Source organism: Echiichthys vipera (assembly GCF_963691815.1).
Source record: "Echiichthys vipera genome assembly, chromosome: 9".
Lineage (NCBI taxonomy): Eukaryota > Metazoa > Chordata > Actinopteri > Perciformes > Trachinidae > Echiichthys > Echiichthys vipera.
In genome coordinates this window covers 30,717,678-30,734,960 of record NC_139834.1, presented here as the reverse complement: position 1 = coordinate 30,734,960, position 17,283 = coordinate 30,717,678, and positions in this window count along the sequence as shown.

The following is a 17,283-nucleotide window of genomic DNA, read 5'->3' as shown; positions in this document are numbered from 1 at the left end:
TTTTATTTCTTTTTTATTTTATTTCTATATGTACAGATTTTTTTTCTTTTGTTTTTTCATTATCATCTGTTTTTAATCGTTCGAAATAATGATATCATTCATTCATTCATTCAGGGGGTTTGTTACAACTGCTCCGTTGTTAAAGAGAAAAACATATATGAAGAGAAATTATAACAATGAACGATAACACTGAATATAAATAATAATTAAAATACAATAAGAATATGTTAACATAGGTATGATTCTGTTCAGGCTGTCTTCATTCACTGTTCGGACATATAATGACAAAAAGTAACTCACTGTAATTTGTGTTTATTCCTCATTCATTTTGTGTCTATTAAATTTTTTACAATGAGATGACGTAGTGCACAGCAAAAGAGTTTGTGTCCTGGAAATACTAAGCCAAACAACAACCTTTTATTCTAATCCTAAAAACTCATTGTGGTACCTTAACGTAACTGTCGCGCTCCACGCCATATATCATCAGATATCGTACAAACCTGTGGATGAGAATATGTTGTTCTGTTGCAGTAAATATCAACTTGCATATGTAAATAGAAGCAAGGAATATATACTGTAAATGAAAATATCAATATGTGCAATTATATTACACAACATTATTTACAAGTGTTGAAATGAGAATGAACTATTGTGTGGCATCAGATAAATGCAATATTAATATAATGTCATATCAGTATAATGTTGCACAATTGCATTATTATTGCATGCAGTAACACACGCACACACTTACACAGAGAAATCGGAGTGAGAGTGATGTGCTGTACCCTGGAGTAGTGTGTTGTGCTTCACTGCACTCTGACAGTAACACAGACTGACTCTCTCTCTCTCTCTCTCTCTCTCTCTCTCTCTCTCTCTCTCTCTCTCTCTCTCTCTCTCTCTCTCTCTCTCGTTCTCTCTCAGTTTCAAGCTTTGACTCAATTTTCACTCAAAGTGCAAAACTCTGCAAAATGCGACACTACTCCTCGTTCTCAGCACAAAATCACAGTCAGGATGCAAAATCAAATAACAGTGTCAAGATGCAGCAAGCTCTATGAAACGATACCAGAATGTCAGGCACTACGATATTAAAATCAACTTTCACTTTGACAGTGGTGTGAATCAGTTCAGTGTGTCAACCTCAGACTGACTGAACAAGTCTATGGACAGACCAGATCTATCAGACCTCATGGTGAAGACAAGTAGTTCAGCTACGCTTTTTAACATTTTAAATTCACAGAGTGCAGTCTCTGTGAATGGAGATGTGTCATTCAGGGTTAGTCTGCTCAAACATTGTGGTTAGGGTTTGTTGATCTCAAACAGACTTTGCATAGCAATGTAGAATCACGTTAAAGGTAAACAGTCTGTGTGTGACACAAGGTACACAAGACAAAGTATAATAATTGTACAGTGTGTCTTGCTAAGGTGAAAAAAAAGACAAAACCAGAAAAACCCCAACATGAATCCCGCTATCCTTCCCAACAACCCCATCCAGGCACTAGGAAGTGTCCTCAGCGTCATCAGGAGTAACAGCAAGACTATTACCAAGAAGAGCCAGCAGTGGGTCCCAGGTTTTGTGGAATGCTGTCAAAGATCCCCTCTGTGAAAACCTTTACTTTTCTAACCTTTAAAATTGTAAAATTCCACGTATCAACTGTTATGAGTGGGTTTCCATTTAAAGAGAATGTTATGTCTAGTGAGCAGGGTGGTAAAGGCCACGACACGTTGTGTATAATGGGCAGATTTTTAGACGGAGGGAGCCCAAGAAGAGCAGTCAGGGGATTGGGTTCCAAATTTGTGTTAAGAGCGTGTATGAGGGTTTGAAATATATCGGACCAAAATTCAGCAAGCTTCGGGCACTTCCAGAACATGTGTGCGTGGTCGGCTGGGGACTGCTGTTACAAGCATCACTGTGACTTGGGTATATCTCAGCAAGTTTAGCGTTGGTAAAATGGGCTCTATGGAGTACCTTCCACTGTAATAGGCTGTGCCTGGCACAAATCGAAGATGAGTGGACCAGTCCCTCCACTGGTCATCAGTAATGTCTACCCCCAAATCCCTTTCCCATGCATTTTTAGGTGAGGCAGTGGGGACTGGGCTCAGAAGAGCAATCTTATTATAAATGACAGATATCTGTCGTTTGTATTGTACGTTGAAAGACAGGAATTGGTCCATCTTAGCTTCAGGGGGGCGGTTCAGAAAATGTGGAAATTGCTTTTGGATAAAATGTCTCATTTGAAGGTTTCGATAGAAGTGGCTATTAGGCAGGCTGTATTTGTCCGATATAGATGCAAAGGACACGAAAACACCTTCATCATACAGGTCGTTAAGCGTTTTGAGGCCCTTATCTGACCATATGCGAAACGCAGGGTCGTTGCAGGAAGGGAGAAACGCATGGTTATTCAAAACTGGGGCAAGGATCAAAGCCCTGTGCAAGCCGTACTGCTTCCGGAACTGGATCCAGATTTTAATGGTATTGACGACAATCGGATTAGGTGAGACCGTATGGGCAGTTATGGGGAGCTGTGAGTAGATCATAGAGTGCAAAGAGCAGGGGGAAGACGTTATCTCAGTATGAGCCCAGGGTGGGCAGACGTCTCTAACTTCACCGCGGAGCCAATATAAAAGTTTATTAATGTTGCAAGCCCAGAAGAAGTGGCAGAAATTAGGGAGTCCCCCTTCAGGTTTAGGGAGTTGAAGAATATGTTTTTTTGACACAGGCTGGTTTATCCTGCCAAATAAAGGCGTTAAGTTGTTGGTCCAGATTAGTGAAAAACGATTTATTAAGACAAATTGGGAGATGTTGAAAAAGATACAAAAACTTTGGTAAAATGACCATCTTAATAAGATTAACCCGGCCTGCAAGGGGCAGGGGGAGGCCCGCCCATTTAGCCAAGTCTGACATTTATCCAATAGTGGCTGGAAGTTCTTTTGAAAAAGGTCCCCGAGGGAGCTGGTGATAAACACCCCCATATACTTGAACCCCTCATCAGCTGTTTTTGAGGGAAATATGGATTGTGGGAGTGATCTCGCCAAGTTGTTGACAAAAAATAACTCACTCTTCTGAATATTCAACTTATACCCCGATAAGTGCCCAAACTGATCCAAGACTGATAAAACTGGGGGGAGGGAGGATGTGGGGTTTGAAATAAATAAGAGGAGGTCATCAGCATATAAGGAGAGTTTTTGGACTAGACCAAAACGAGTGATGCCTTCAAACTCATTCTGGGTTCTAAGCCAGATGGCTAATAGCTCGATGGATATGTTGAACAACAAGGGGGAGAGCGGGCAGCCCTACCGGTTCACACGTTTGAGGGAAACATGCTGAACAGAGACTGTGTTTACAGAGACAGAAGCTTAACCCAAAAAATAAAATTAGAATCAAAGCCAAATTTCTCCGAAATGAAAAATAGAAAGCCCCACTCCACCCAGCGTAACACTTTCTCTGCATCTAGTGCCACCACAACCTCCGGAGTGTCCGATCCAGGTGATATGATGTTGAGCAGCCTTCTAGTATTGAAGAATGGATGTCTCCCTAATATGAAGCCTGTCTGGTCTAGCAAAATGATTGATGACATCACACTTTTGTAGGTACTTTAGGTTAATTTATTTGTGACTATCAAATGAAATATTTGAAAAAAAAATTAATAAAGAAAAATTACAAAAAATGAATGACTTTAATTTATTAAAAACTTCACAGAGAACCAATTAAATGTAGGGCCTTGACTCACGTTCAGATTATGAGATTGAGTATTCTCAATAAACTTATCGTTAATCAAATAAATATTAGCTATCACAAATAATTATCAAAGATGATAATAAAAATTATTCTAGTTAAACCAGAGTTCCTCAGGGCACCACTGTCATAGACGGAGTGACAACTAATATAAAAGTCTCATTAAATATATTAAACTACTAATTAAGGTTTGAACACCGATAACTGTAATAGTTTAATCAGTTGAAGGATTTAAAAGTTCTTTTCTTAGTAGAGGCTGGCTCATTCATCTTTGTGTAATATTAAGTAAACAAACATATGGTAAACACAAACATTTATTAACAAATTAATAAATGCAACAAACAAAACACACAATAAACTAACTAAAGCTAACAGCAAATGTGTGTGTGTGTGTGTTTGGTGTGTGTGTGTGTGTGTGTGTGTGTGTGTGTGTGTGTGTGTGTGTGTGTGTGTGTGTGTGTGTGTGTGTGTAACATGTAGTAATGCCCAGTTGGTGATTAGTTACTAGTCCATGAGATGGGAGATACGATGGGAGATACTTGTTGGTTGAAGAAAGGTTCTTGTCTTGGTTGTTGCTCTTAGACCAAAAGAGGACTCAGATCGCTCTTTGTTCTGCTCAGTTGAGTTGGTAACCGGTTAGTTAACCTGGTGATCCTACTCCATAGGCCAGGTTCAGGGCCTAGGGACAACGGCAGCTAGTCCCTGGATCCAGCAGTGTGGAGATTTGAAGGAAGAGAGGCCAAGAGAGAGGAATCCAAGAGAGAGAGAGAGGAAGTGGGTGTCCTACAGTTTTATAGACACAGATGATGTCATCAACAGAGGTCAGGTCAGCCAAGGAACTAACAGTTTGGGGGTCCCATGAAGAATTCACAATTGGATGTTACCTGTGGGGGGAGAGTGCATGGTAGCATGCACTCAGGGACAAAGGCTCCCAGGCTTTCGGGCCTAGTCCTTTGTCTGAGCAGACTCAGGCCTTCTCATTATCAAACTGAAAGTTCACGTAAATCCAGAAATGAAGAATCATTTTTGGGATGCCGGTTCCACCAACACTTTGGAGGCGAAGGGCGAGGACCTTAGCAAGGATCTTTCAATCTACGATTAAAAGTGAAGCTGGTCTGTAGCTGCCACATGAGGAAGGATCCCTGTCTTTCTTCAGGAGCAATGAAATAGATGCCTCATACAAGGTCGCTGGCAGTCTGCCTTCAGTAAAGGAGTCATTCCAACAGAGAGATGGGTCTACAGAGTTCCCTAGAGATATTTATATCAATCTTAGGATACGTTCGACAATCCAAGGGATAAGGGGTTGCTGCAGTAATTAGGCTGCATTCAGCTGATATAGAGTGGTATAGAAATCAGAAAAAGACGTATTGATCATCACTGGATCAGAAGTGTGGCTACCGTCAAAGTTGAATTTTATTGATTAGTCTGGAAGCACTAGCTGCACGGGTCTGCTGTGCCAGGAGTCTCCCTGCCTTATCTCCCTGCTCAAAAAAGCTTTGTTTTGATTGCCTCAGCTGTCTCTGAACTTTGTGTTTCATTAAAAGGCCGTGTTCCGAATGTAGTAGCAGCTGTTTCTTGAATATGGGGGTTAGGTTAAGTTTTACCAGTTCCTCTGCAATTTCCACCAGCCTAGCCCGTTCAGCCCTTCTCATTTGAGAATGTCTCAGCGGTGCGTCACTCAAGTAAATATTCAACTGGAGTGATGCAAAATGCGTCTAGTTTTGTCTTTGCATTGACTTTTATTTTTTTCCAGTAAGTATTTGGCTTTAAGACAATCTTTTGTTAGCCAAAATAAGTAACCTATCTAATTTGCTAATGTGAATTCTGGATGCACCTTGCTAACTAAGCTAGCCCTCTAGCGATAGCGTCAGCTGCAAACACAGCTCCCACCTCTCCTCCAAATATGTTCACTTCTGGCTCCAAAAAAACAGGATGGCCACGACCAAAAAGGCTTTTAAACCACAAAGCAGTGGGTGATGCCACGGTGGTTACGTCCACCTCTTTTAAACAGTCTGTGATTTTGATGGACAATCAGCGAGCTAAAAGTTTGTCTGGGTTACTTTACGAACATCAGGTTACACATTTAGGAATATTTTGCACCTTTCTGAAATAATTTGTGTGCCTCTATTTATCTTCCTCTCTCACCTCTGTATAAAGTTATGTCTTCTATGGAGACTGAGATGTGTAGTGACTGTGTTTCATGTCTTGTGTTGTGTGTTTATATGACGCTTGTATTCCTCCATCTCACAGATTGGGTCACCACAGCAGCCATCACATCCAATTATGATCTCCATCCTTTCTCTGTCCTATGTTGGTCTTTCAGAGGTCCTGAAGATAGTGTGAGTGTGCGTGCGTGCGTGCGTGCGTGCGTGCGTGCGTGCAAACGTGCGCGCTACAGGAAGTAATTTGATAAAAGGTGTTTGTTAATGCACAGCATCAATGCATTCAGGATGAAAACCTCCTCTGACATGCGTAGCAGGATAATCGTGTGTTCCGGTCATTCAGAGATGAACATGTGCCAGAATACATCCGTCCCGCTGCAGATTGTTCAGTTCTGCATTTCTAAAGAGTGCGTCGAACCACAGCCAGTTCAACCTTTTGATAACTGGGCCGTTCATCCAGTTGAAGGTGGCGCTGAATGAAAACACAACCTCAAAGCTACGAACTCTCGTCACCGATCATGGCAAAGGGAAAGAGACCCACAGACATCAATTACTGAGCTGTGACTTCACGCTACAACGAGCAGAGAGAAACGAGGAGGAGCGCTCAGTAACCACGTAACCACAAACAGATAAACACTTTCCAAGAAAAACTCCCAGTGGCGGACTAATTTGTGGAATTGAATCCAGAGCTCTCCGGAGCATTTGTTATTGATTGATTTTATCAACCTTTAACCTTTATTTGTTTTTTAAAAAAACATTGAGATCGGGATATCTTTCCCAAGGGGGACCTGGCCAAGAAGGCAGCAGCATACATCACAGCAGCATTCCATGATAAAGTGACAGCTTGCAAATAATAAGTTCAAAGAGAACAAAGATTTACATTGTGCAAATGCATTATGTGTTCCTGTGCCCGGCACAGAGAATAACAGAGAGGAAATCGTTCTCTGCCTTTGCTCTTAATAGAGATCGGTTTTCTGTGTAATCCGCTAGAGGAAGAAGTCCTGCTCTGTGGCTTTAGAGCCTCTAAGAGCCTACTCACACTGTCCTTTTGGCCAAAACCGTTTTTTCAGCTAAAGCCAAGTACCTTTAAGCAGTGTGAGTGCACCCGCTCCGGCCACAACTGCGGCCAGCGGACCGTCCACGGCCCGCTTGAAAGAGGTGGGCTTTAGCGGAGCCGTTTGCACATGTACGAGCACGAGCGTGCGCATGTGTACGAGCACGAGCCCTACGGCAGTAGCGTTATGTCCGCCTGTTCGGACATGTAAATAGAAGGACGGACCATGTGCGGACATTTAACGACAACAACAATGGCGGTAAAAGGTTCACGTTGGTGTAATGCGGAGGTGGAGTGTTTACTGCAGATTTGGTCGGATGAAAATATTCAAAAACAGTCGACAAGACGCACAAAAACTCCGAGGTCTGTGGAAAGATTTGTAAACAAAGCCACACACACGCGATCAACGCATGTTACGGCGTGATGTCGTATGGACAGCAAGAAGCATTGGCCGGCCCTGGCAGTGTGAGTACAAACGGGGCTGGGGCACGGGGGGAGAGGGAGGGGGGACAAGTACCCTAATGTCCGGGTCGCGGTCCGGGAGGACAGTGTGAGTATGCCCTAAGTGTTGGAGCTCAGTACCAAGAGAGATAAGAGAGTGGAACAGCTATACAGGTTTTAATTGCAACATAAAATCCTGGTTAAAATCATCCCAATCATGTATTCATGAGTATAAACCATAGACTAAATAAAAAATGGACATAGCGTCTCGGTAAGGGTCTGTTCTCTTGCCGCTAGCCAGCGGCAAGCTGTCACTTAATAGAACACGCCCCTAATTATTTATAAACTTTAACCTCCAATAAAATAAAAACTAGCCTGGTACAAAAAAATTCACCCTCCTCAGTGTTGTCATGATATGTCGAGATATGACCTAAACATACAGACTAGAATGTTTTTTTTTTCCCAGGCCTTAAACAGGTTTAATGATGCTGTGAAAACGGTCTGTTTAACATGGGGCTCAATGAGAAACTGCTCTGTTATGAAACCAGCACCTAGTGGACACTCAGAGAACTGATGGTTTTGGCACTTTCTGATTGGATCAACCAGGAATTCAGTGAAAAAGTAATGTCAGCTAAGCTAACACTGCTTAGCTAGCATACGTTAGACGCCTCTATCAAGGCTGCCGTGGTGACACACAGTAAATTAAGTCAATGTGCTGTTATTGTGAAATATAACGTAAGTTGCTCTAACTAGGGCAACCTAATGACCACAATGTAAATGTAAAGTATCTGAATTCATCAGTGATGGAGGGAGATAATCACAGCTCTCTTCATGAGGTAAAGGTTTGTGAAGGTTGGAGAAAAGGTTCACTTCTAATAACAGCTTCCATTCAATCGCGTGCATACTGGAGGGAGACTAAACTCAGTTAATTTTACATGTAATGTTTTGAAGTTTTGTTATAAATGAGTTTGCGTATGTTCATTTTACACTCAGCATTTTTCATAATAACGTCAAAAAGGTCAAAATTAGGTTAATTGTGAGATTATTTACTTTAATTGCCTTGTTGACTGCAGATCTGATCTGATCCCTCTATAATTTTGCATATCTTTTATTTATTCATAATTTATTATTATTTATTAATTTTTTTTTGATAATGTTGTGTCTTTGTGTTGAGAAACATTAATATAGAATAGTATAAATTACAGTAAAAAGTAAAACTACTAAAAACTACTATAAAAATGATAACCTATGAACTTTAATGAACTTTATAGAAACTGCAGGTTCTACGGACTGTTCCCATCAAAACACAATCTATCTCCTCCTATCACAATCACATTTCATGTGCAAATGAGCAAGGATGCACACACGTGTGTGTGTGTGTGATGCATGTCATCAGTGATGTCATGTCATCAAAAATCCTTCTCAGCATCCATCACATCTCGCTATCAGTCCTCTCGCTCTCTCTCCATCTCTCCATCTCTCCATCTCTCTCTCTCTCTCTCATTCACACACACAGACACCAACACACACACACACACACACACCTGCAAGAGGTCACCCACCTTGGTCCGAGAGAAACGACAACCCATCCTGACTCTTCTTTTGGATCGGTGCAAGTTAGGAGGAGAGAGAGAGGATAAAAAACTGGAGGGATGAAGGGTGAGACAGACACTGCAGAGGAGGGAAGAACGAGGGTCAAAAAGAGTGAGAGAAAAAGAGCGAGAGAAGAGAAAAAGAGAGACGAGCCTCCTTTGAACGCCAGATCACATCTCCAACAACTCTGACGACCCACAATCCCTGGCTCATCAGCTGCCCTCCTGCACCGCAGAGGAGACTACAGCTCCCATGATGCAGCAGTGTAAACAGCAGGAGGAATAGCAGTCGGTGGGCAGCAGGTCCATCACATTAAAAAACTCTCTCCCCAGGAATCTGAAAGCAGCACGGGCGAGCGAATGTCAGCAGCAGCAGAGAGGGAGATGGGAGAGTGAGGCAGAGAGGCTGCTGAGAAACTGAAAGAGAGAAAGAGAGAGAGAGAGATGGAGGTGAGAAGAACAGAGGCGTCCTCCTCTGACAGTTCTTTCTTCTTTCTTATTCCCCTGTCTCTCTCTCTCTCTCTCCCTCTCTCTCTCTCTGTATTTCTGTAGCTCTCTGCTCCCTCCGGCCAATCACAGAGCCCGGATGCGAGGAGGAAAGGAGGCAGACGCTTTGATTGGCTCAGAGCAGAGTCAGTTGAGCATCCATTCAGGGTTTTTTTCTCTCTCTCTCTTTTTATGATCCATCCTTCTTCTGTTCTCTTGCGTATTTGCCCCCAGCCTTTACTGATATTAATCTGTGTGTGTGTTTGTGTGTGTGTTTGTTTGTGTGTTTGTGTGTGTGTGAGTGTGTGTGTGTGTGTGATCATTTTAAGTGTGAAACCTTCATTGTTTGTCAGAAAACAATGCACCAATGGGCTCCTTCCTTTGGGATTGACTTTGGTAATCCACTTGAATGGACCTTACTATGAGAGGAGCTGGTACAGGGGCCAGTAGGTAAGTCTTTAAAACACTCTTTTAATAAACTCTGGGTTCACTAACTACGTTGTTGGTGTTTGGTTTTCTGTCTCATGCTACTGCAGAGGTTTGGAGTTATTTTGAGCAGTATAAGTAGTTAAAAAAGACGTTTGAATGCCTTCACCGTACTGCCCCGAGCGACTCTCCAGAATTTCTCCGTTAATAGTACATACGCCAAAAAAACTGTTTCCATGGATAATTTTATTTTATGAGTGCCGAATTTTATGAGTGCCGAAAAAAAACTATGGGGTGATTTTACACTGGAATTTCACTTTAATGCTAGAAATGCAACGCAAAGTGCTTTACAATTAAACAGAAATAGAATGAACATAAAAAACAAATATGGAAGGTCATAAAAATGGAAACACACTTGATAATAGATAATAGAAATCAAATCAAATGGAATTCATATAATGCACAATGACATTGAATAAACCCACTTGATAACAATAGTACACAATAAGTTTAATATAAAAATAAAATAGAAAATAAAACCCTCTAAATAACAATTATTATTATTATAAACAAGTGCCCATATTTGCAGCACACACATATACATCTCCATTAAACAAAAATAAAAAAACAAATAATTAAACAAATTAAACAATCCAGAGTATGATAAACAATGATCATATGATAGAAAAAACGATGTGAAAATAATCTGTGGAGTTTATAAAAGAAGTGGACGTGATTGCATCAACTGGTGCAGAGACAAAAGTCTGGGACAAAATCACTGGTATAAAGCTTCAAACTGGTAATAGATCCTGGAAACGTGTTGTTCCAGCAAGATCGAGGGTTCTTTTTTTTCCATTCCCGTCTAAGCGTAAGACAAGGAAGCAGCACTCAGAGTTGAGAAGTGGAGGGAAAGCGTGAAGACGTGACTTCACTTTGGAACATGAATTGTTTGGTTCCTCTTTGGTTCCTATGAAGCTCACATTTTCTCTTAGTTTCTTCCTTTTCCTCCGTCCACTGCAATTTTCTCTAACCTTCGTCGTTGGGGCGAGCAGAGGCCTCTTGCTGGTATCGGTCTTTTCCTTCTCCATGGTAACAGAAGCTCGGGTTGCTGAGCTGCTAAGCTAATCACTAGCTGCTCAGAGTTTAAAGAGAGGGAGGGGGAGGGGGAGTGGGAGGGGACGAGGGCGATGGACCATAATAGCCGTATAAATGATGTTAATGATAATTACCAATATTCCGAATCGTAGACCATAGCTTTAATATAACTCAGACCCATTCATGGAACCTGAATCACACGTCTCTTTGTCGTCGTTTTGTGTGTCTGTGGTCGTTTTGTGTCTCTTTATGGTCATTAAGTCTCTTTGTGGTCATTTTGTGTCTCTGTGTTAATTTTGTGTCTCTTTGTGGTCGTTTTGTGTCTCTTTGTGGTCATTTTGTGTCTCTTTGTGGTCTTTTTGTGTCTCTTTGTGGTTGTTTTGTGTCTCTGTGTTCATTCTGTGTCTCTTTGTGGTCGTTTCGTGTCTGTTAGTGGTCCTTTTGTGTTTCTTTGTGGTCATTTTGTGTCTCTTTGTGGTCTTTTTGTGTCTCTTTGTGGTCCTTTTGTGTCTCTTTGTGGTCGTTTTGTGTCTCTTTGTGGTCATTTTGTGTCTCTTTGTGGTCATTTCCTGTCTCTTAGTGGTCCTTTTGTGTCTCTTTGTGGTCTTTTTTTAATCTCTTTGTGGTCTTTTTGTGTCTATTTATGGCCATGTTATGTCTCTTTATTTTTTAAAGATTATGGCAGTTTTTCAAGCCTTTATTAGCTAGGACAGACAGGAAATGGGGTGAGAGAGAGAGGGGGAGACATGCAGCAAAGGGCCTCAGGTCGGAGTTGAACCTGCGGCCGCTGCCTCGAGGACCTTTAGCCTCTTTAAAATAGGAGCTCCATCAGGTGACAGACGACTGAAAAACCAACTGAAACGCCTCCTGGACAGACACACAGTGACAAGGACAGTTTAATTACTACTTTTAAAAACAAGCAAACAATCAATCAATTAATTAATTCGTCCCATGAAATCACTGAAGACAGTTCCAGTGACACTGTGGTCCAGCAGTGTTAATGTCATCCACATTTCATCTGTTGTCCCTGACCAGATGTTAAAAATATGATTAAACACTATATTAGATCCAATCAGAGACGATTAGAAGGAGAAGAGGAAGATGGATGAAGGGCAGAAAGTCAGATAAAAAGTAGTGAGAAAGCAATAGAATAAAGAAATTGAGAGATGAAGTGAGCCGGGGCAGCCAGAGGCCACGTCATTATCAATCCTCTCTGGCTTCAGTGACTCTTCCTCTTTTCTTTCTCTCCCTCTTTGTATTTTTTTTAATGCTTCTTTTCTTTGTCTGTCCATTCCTCTTTTTCTTTCTTCAACCACCTTTTTCTCTGTCTTTCCCTCTGACTCTCATGACTTACAGTACAAACACACTGTCTCTCTCTGCTTGGAGGAAGGTTGTGGTGCGGAGGTCACCAGAGGCCCGTGGTGCAGTGCTGCAGCACTTCACTGTGTCCACTGCAGCGGGTGTCTCACTCTCTGGCCGGAGGACCCAGACAGGGTCGCTGCAGAGAGCACTTCAACCAAACTGATTGGTTTTATCCGGGCTGCGGTCAAGTTAGTCAGTAATCCAGGAGATCATGGAGTCGTCAACACCCACCACCTGCAGTTTCTCACCCATGAGCAGAGGCTAAATGGTGTTGAAAGCACTGGAGAAATCAAAGAAAGTGATCCTCACAGTGCCTCCCCCACCATCCAGATGTATATTGGCTTGTTTCAGCAGTCATCGACTCCTAAATGGGTCCAGAAATGTCCTCACCTGTGGCCTCAGATGGGCCAGGACCATTCTCTCCAGGACCTTCGTCACATGAGATGTCAGGGCGACTGGTCTGTACTCTGCTTGGTCAGATGGCCTCGACTTCTTGGGGACTGGGACCAAGCGAGAGGTCTTCCAAAGCAACAGGACTTTCTCAGGCTCAGGTTGTCCAAGTACAGGCGACAGCTGGCTGGCGCAGGTCTTCAGGATCCTGGGTGAGATGCCATCAGGTCCTGCAGCCTTTTGCTGATGTAGTCTTTCCAGCTGCCTCTTTACCTGGCCTGTAGGGTGTCGAAGGGGCAGCAGGAAGTGAGCTAAACCTGTTGAAAAACTGGTTATACTGGTTAGCTGTATCCAGGCTCCCAGAGTTCATGCTGCACTCTCCTCTGCTCCTCTCTGTCTCCTGACCTGAAAGCCTTCTTCTTCTTGTTCAGGAGTGCCTTCAGGTCACTGGTTATCCAGGGCTTTTTATTGGAGAAGCAGTAAACGGTCCGGGCTGGCATGGTGGAGTCCTCGCAGAATCTAATAAAATCTGTAATGCAGTCGGTCATTTTATCAGTGTCTTCCCCATGTGTCCACCTCCTCACTGTCCTGGTGTGCACAGGCTGCCTTTTCACGAGGGACATACTTTGGGGTCATCAGGTTGTGGTCTGATCTGCCAAGGGGGGGAAGGGCAGTGGCATCATATGCGTCCATGGCATTAGCTTATAATAAATCCAATGTTTCATTGTCTCTGGTGGGGCAGTCAACATACTGATGGACATTACTTAAGGCGTTGTTTAATGAGGCATGATTAAAATCAACTTTAATAACCATGAACGCATCCGAATGTTCAAACTGCAGTTTCGCGGTGGCGGAGCTAATAACTTCACAGGCCACCGCTGCATCAGCTGACGGGGGGATGTAGACAGCGATAACAATGGCGGATGTGAACTCCTTCTGCAAACTACCAATGGTCACAGAAATAACTCCGCTCCTCCAAGTAGGACCTGAACCATTTTAGGACTGTCCTAAATGGCTATTTTAAATGTATTCATAATTGTTGTATGTAATGTAATGTTTTTCATTTATTTGTAATTTTGTGTGTTTTTATTTATTCATAATTTGGTCTTTTTTCTTTATTCCTTTATACTTTTGTTTTTTTATTTATTAATACTTGTGTGTCTTTTTTATTTATTTAGAATTTTGTATCTTTTTTATTTATTTAGAATTTTATGTCTCACTGTGGTCATTTTGTGTCTCTATTATTTACTTATTATTGTATGTGTTTTTTGATGATTTTGTGTTTTTGTGTCAAGAAACATTAATATAGAATAGTATAAATTACAGTAAAAAGCTGAAAAACTACTATAAAACTATGAACTTTAATGAACTTTACAGAAACTGCAGATGTTTTTGACTGTTCCCATCAAAACACAAACCGTCTGCTCCTATCATAAAACCCTTTTTATGTACAAAAGAGCAAGGATGCACTGTTTTTTGTCCGTTTGTCTCATTCTTGGGACTATTTTTGCCGTATGGACGCAACAATGCGGCGGCTCCATTGTTTACACTCGTGAACAGCTTTTGTTGCTAGCACCAATGGCGCTAATGCGGGAGAGGCCTGAAATCCCCACAGAACTGAGGAGAAAGTACAGGGGATGTAAGGCTGGACGTAAACACCGGGAAAAGAAGAGGAGATATAAACCATCTCTCCCTTCCATCACCATGGGGAACGTGAGGTCACTGGCTAATAAGATGGACGAGCTGGCGGGCCTGGTGAAGACTCAGTGGATGTATCGTGTGAGCAGTGTGCTGTGTTTCACAGAGACGTGGCTCCACGAGGACATCCCAGACTATAACATAACTGTGGACGGCTTTCAGACTGTTCGGGCAGGAGTCACCGAGGGAGTTTTTCACACGTGATCGTTCTGGTTGTTTACATTCCTCCATTCTGCAGCCCCTGTATAAGCCCCAAGTCCAGCGGCTTCCTGTGACCACCAGGACTGTGAGGAGATGGTCACAGGAGACTGATGAAGCTTTACAGGGCTGCTTTGAACTTACTGACTGGGATTTGCTCTGTAATTCACATGGAGAGGACCTTGATGATCTCACAGACTGCATAACAGGGTATATCAATTTCTGTGTGGACAGCGTTGTTCCTACAGTGACTGTACGCTGTTTCACAAATAACAAGGCGTGGGTCACCAGAGACATCAAGGTCCTGCTGAATGCGAAGAAGAGGGCCTTCAGAGAAGGGGACAGAGAGCAGATGAAGCAGGTCCAGAGGGAGCTGAAGGAGAGGATTCAACAGGGCAAAGACACCTACAGGAGGAAGCTGGAGCACAAACTCCAGCAGAACAATTTAAAGGACGTGTGGAACGGCATGAGGAGCATCACTGGCTACAAACCATCTGGTAGCCAGACAGTAGGAGGTGGTACTGAACGTGCCAATGAGCTGAATCTGTTCTTCAACAGATTTGATGAAAGGGCTCTGGACCACCAACCCCCCACGACTCCTCCACAACCTTCCACCTCCAAACCTCCAGCCCTGCTGACCCCCCCCCCCCTCAATTCCTTCCTGATTTTGCCCTACCTGTCCCCTCCCCCCCGCCATTACCTCTCTCAACCTCCACCAACACACACAGCAGACAGATCTTCACCGCAGAGCAGGTGAGGAAGGAGTTGTGCAGACTCCGCCCAGGCAAGGCAGCAGGTCCCGACGGTGTCAGCCCGAGGGTCCTCAAGGCATGTGCGACCCAGCTGTGTGGAGTCCTGCAGTACATCTACAACCTCAGCCTGAGTCTTGAGAAGGTCCCTGTTCTGTGGAAGACATCCTGCCTGGTACCAGTACCAAAGAAGGTGCGTCCCAGCGCCTCCGAAGACTACAGACCGGTCGCGCTGACGTCGCACCTGATGAAGTCCCTGGAGAGGCTGGTTCTTTCACTTCTTCGGCCCTTGGTCAGCTCATCACTGGACCCTCTACAGTTTGCCTACCAGCCGAGACTAGGTATGGAGGACACTATCATCTTCCTGCTCAACCGTGCCTGCACCCACCTTGACTGAGCGGGAACCACAGTGAAAATCTTGTTCATGGACTTCTCCAGTGCGTTCAATACCATCCGGCCTGCTCTGCTGGGACGTAAGCTGACGGCGATGTAGGTGGACCCTCCCCTGGTTTCCTGGATTACGGATTACTTGACGGGTCGACCACAGTATGTCAGACTGCAGGACGGAGTGTCTGACACTGTGGTCAGCAGCACTGGAGCTCCACAGGGAACTGTTCTTTCCCCCTTTCTGTTCACCCTGTACACCTCAGACTTTTAGCTCCTCTCTGAGTCCTGCCACCTGCAGAAGTTTGCGGACAATTCTGCAATTGTTGGCTGTGTCACTGAGGGAAAGGAGGAGGAATACAGGGGTGTTGTGGACTCATTCATGCTATAATGAGTCAATCCCCATAGACCCCCACATTAAAACGAATCAATCCCCATAGACCTCCATGTTAAAATGAATCAATCCCCATAGACCTCCATGTTAACACGAATCAATCCCCATAGACCTCCATGTTAAAATGAATCAATCCCCATAGACCTCCATGTTAAAATGAATCAGTCTCCATAGACCTCCATGTAAAAATGAACCAATCCCCATAGACTCCCATGTTAAAATGAGTCACTCCCCATAGATCTCAATTTTAAAATGAATCAATCCCCATAGACCCCTATAGTACAATGATTCAATCCCCACAGACCTCCATGTTAAAATGAGTCAATCCCATAGACCTCCATGTTAAAATGAATCAATCCCCATAGACCTTCATGTTAAAATGAATCAATCGCCATAGATCTCAATTTTAAAATGAATCCATCCCCATAGACCTCCATGTTAAAATGAATCAATCCCCATAGACCTTCATGTTAAAATGAATCAATCGCCATAGATCTCAATTTTAAAATGAATCAATCCCCATAGACCTCCATGTTAAAATGAGTCAGTCCCCATAGACCTCCATGTTGAAAGGAATCAGTCCCCATAGACCTCCATGTTAAAATGAGTCAATCCCCATAGACCTCCATGTTAAAATGAATCAATCCCCATAGACCCCCATGTTAAAATGAATCAATCCCCATAGACCTCCATGTTAAAATGAGTCAATCCCCATAGAGCCCCTTTTTTAATGAGCCAATCCCCATAGACCTTCATGGTAAAATGAGTCAGTCCCCATAGACCTCCATGTTAAAATGAGTCAGTCCCCATAGACCTCCATGTTAAAATGAGTCAGTCCCCATAGACCTCCATGTTAAAATGAATCAGTCCCCATAGACCTCCATGTTAAAATGAGTCAGTCCCCCTAGACCTCCATGTTAAAATGAGTCAGTCCCCATAGACCTCCATGTTAAAATGAGTCAGTCCCCATAGACCTCCATGTTAGGGCAGTCCTTAAAAAGAACGATGACTACAGATGATGCAGCTTCTAAAAAAGTGAAAGTTAGATCTGGAAACACTCTGGAAACAGCTATCTTTGAGACGGCAACTTGGAATCAGTTCTATAAATCAAAATGTGAA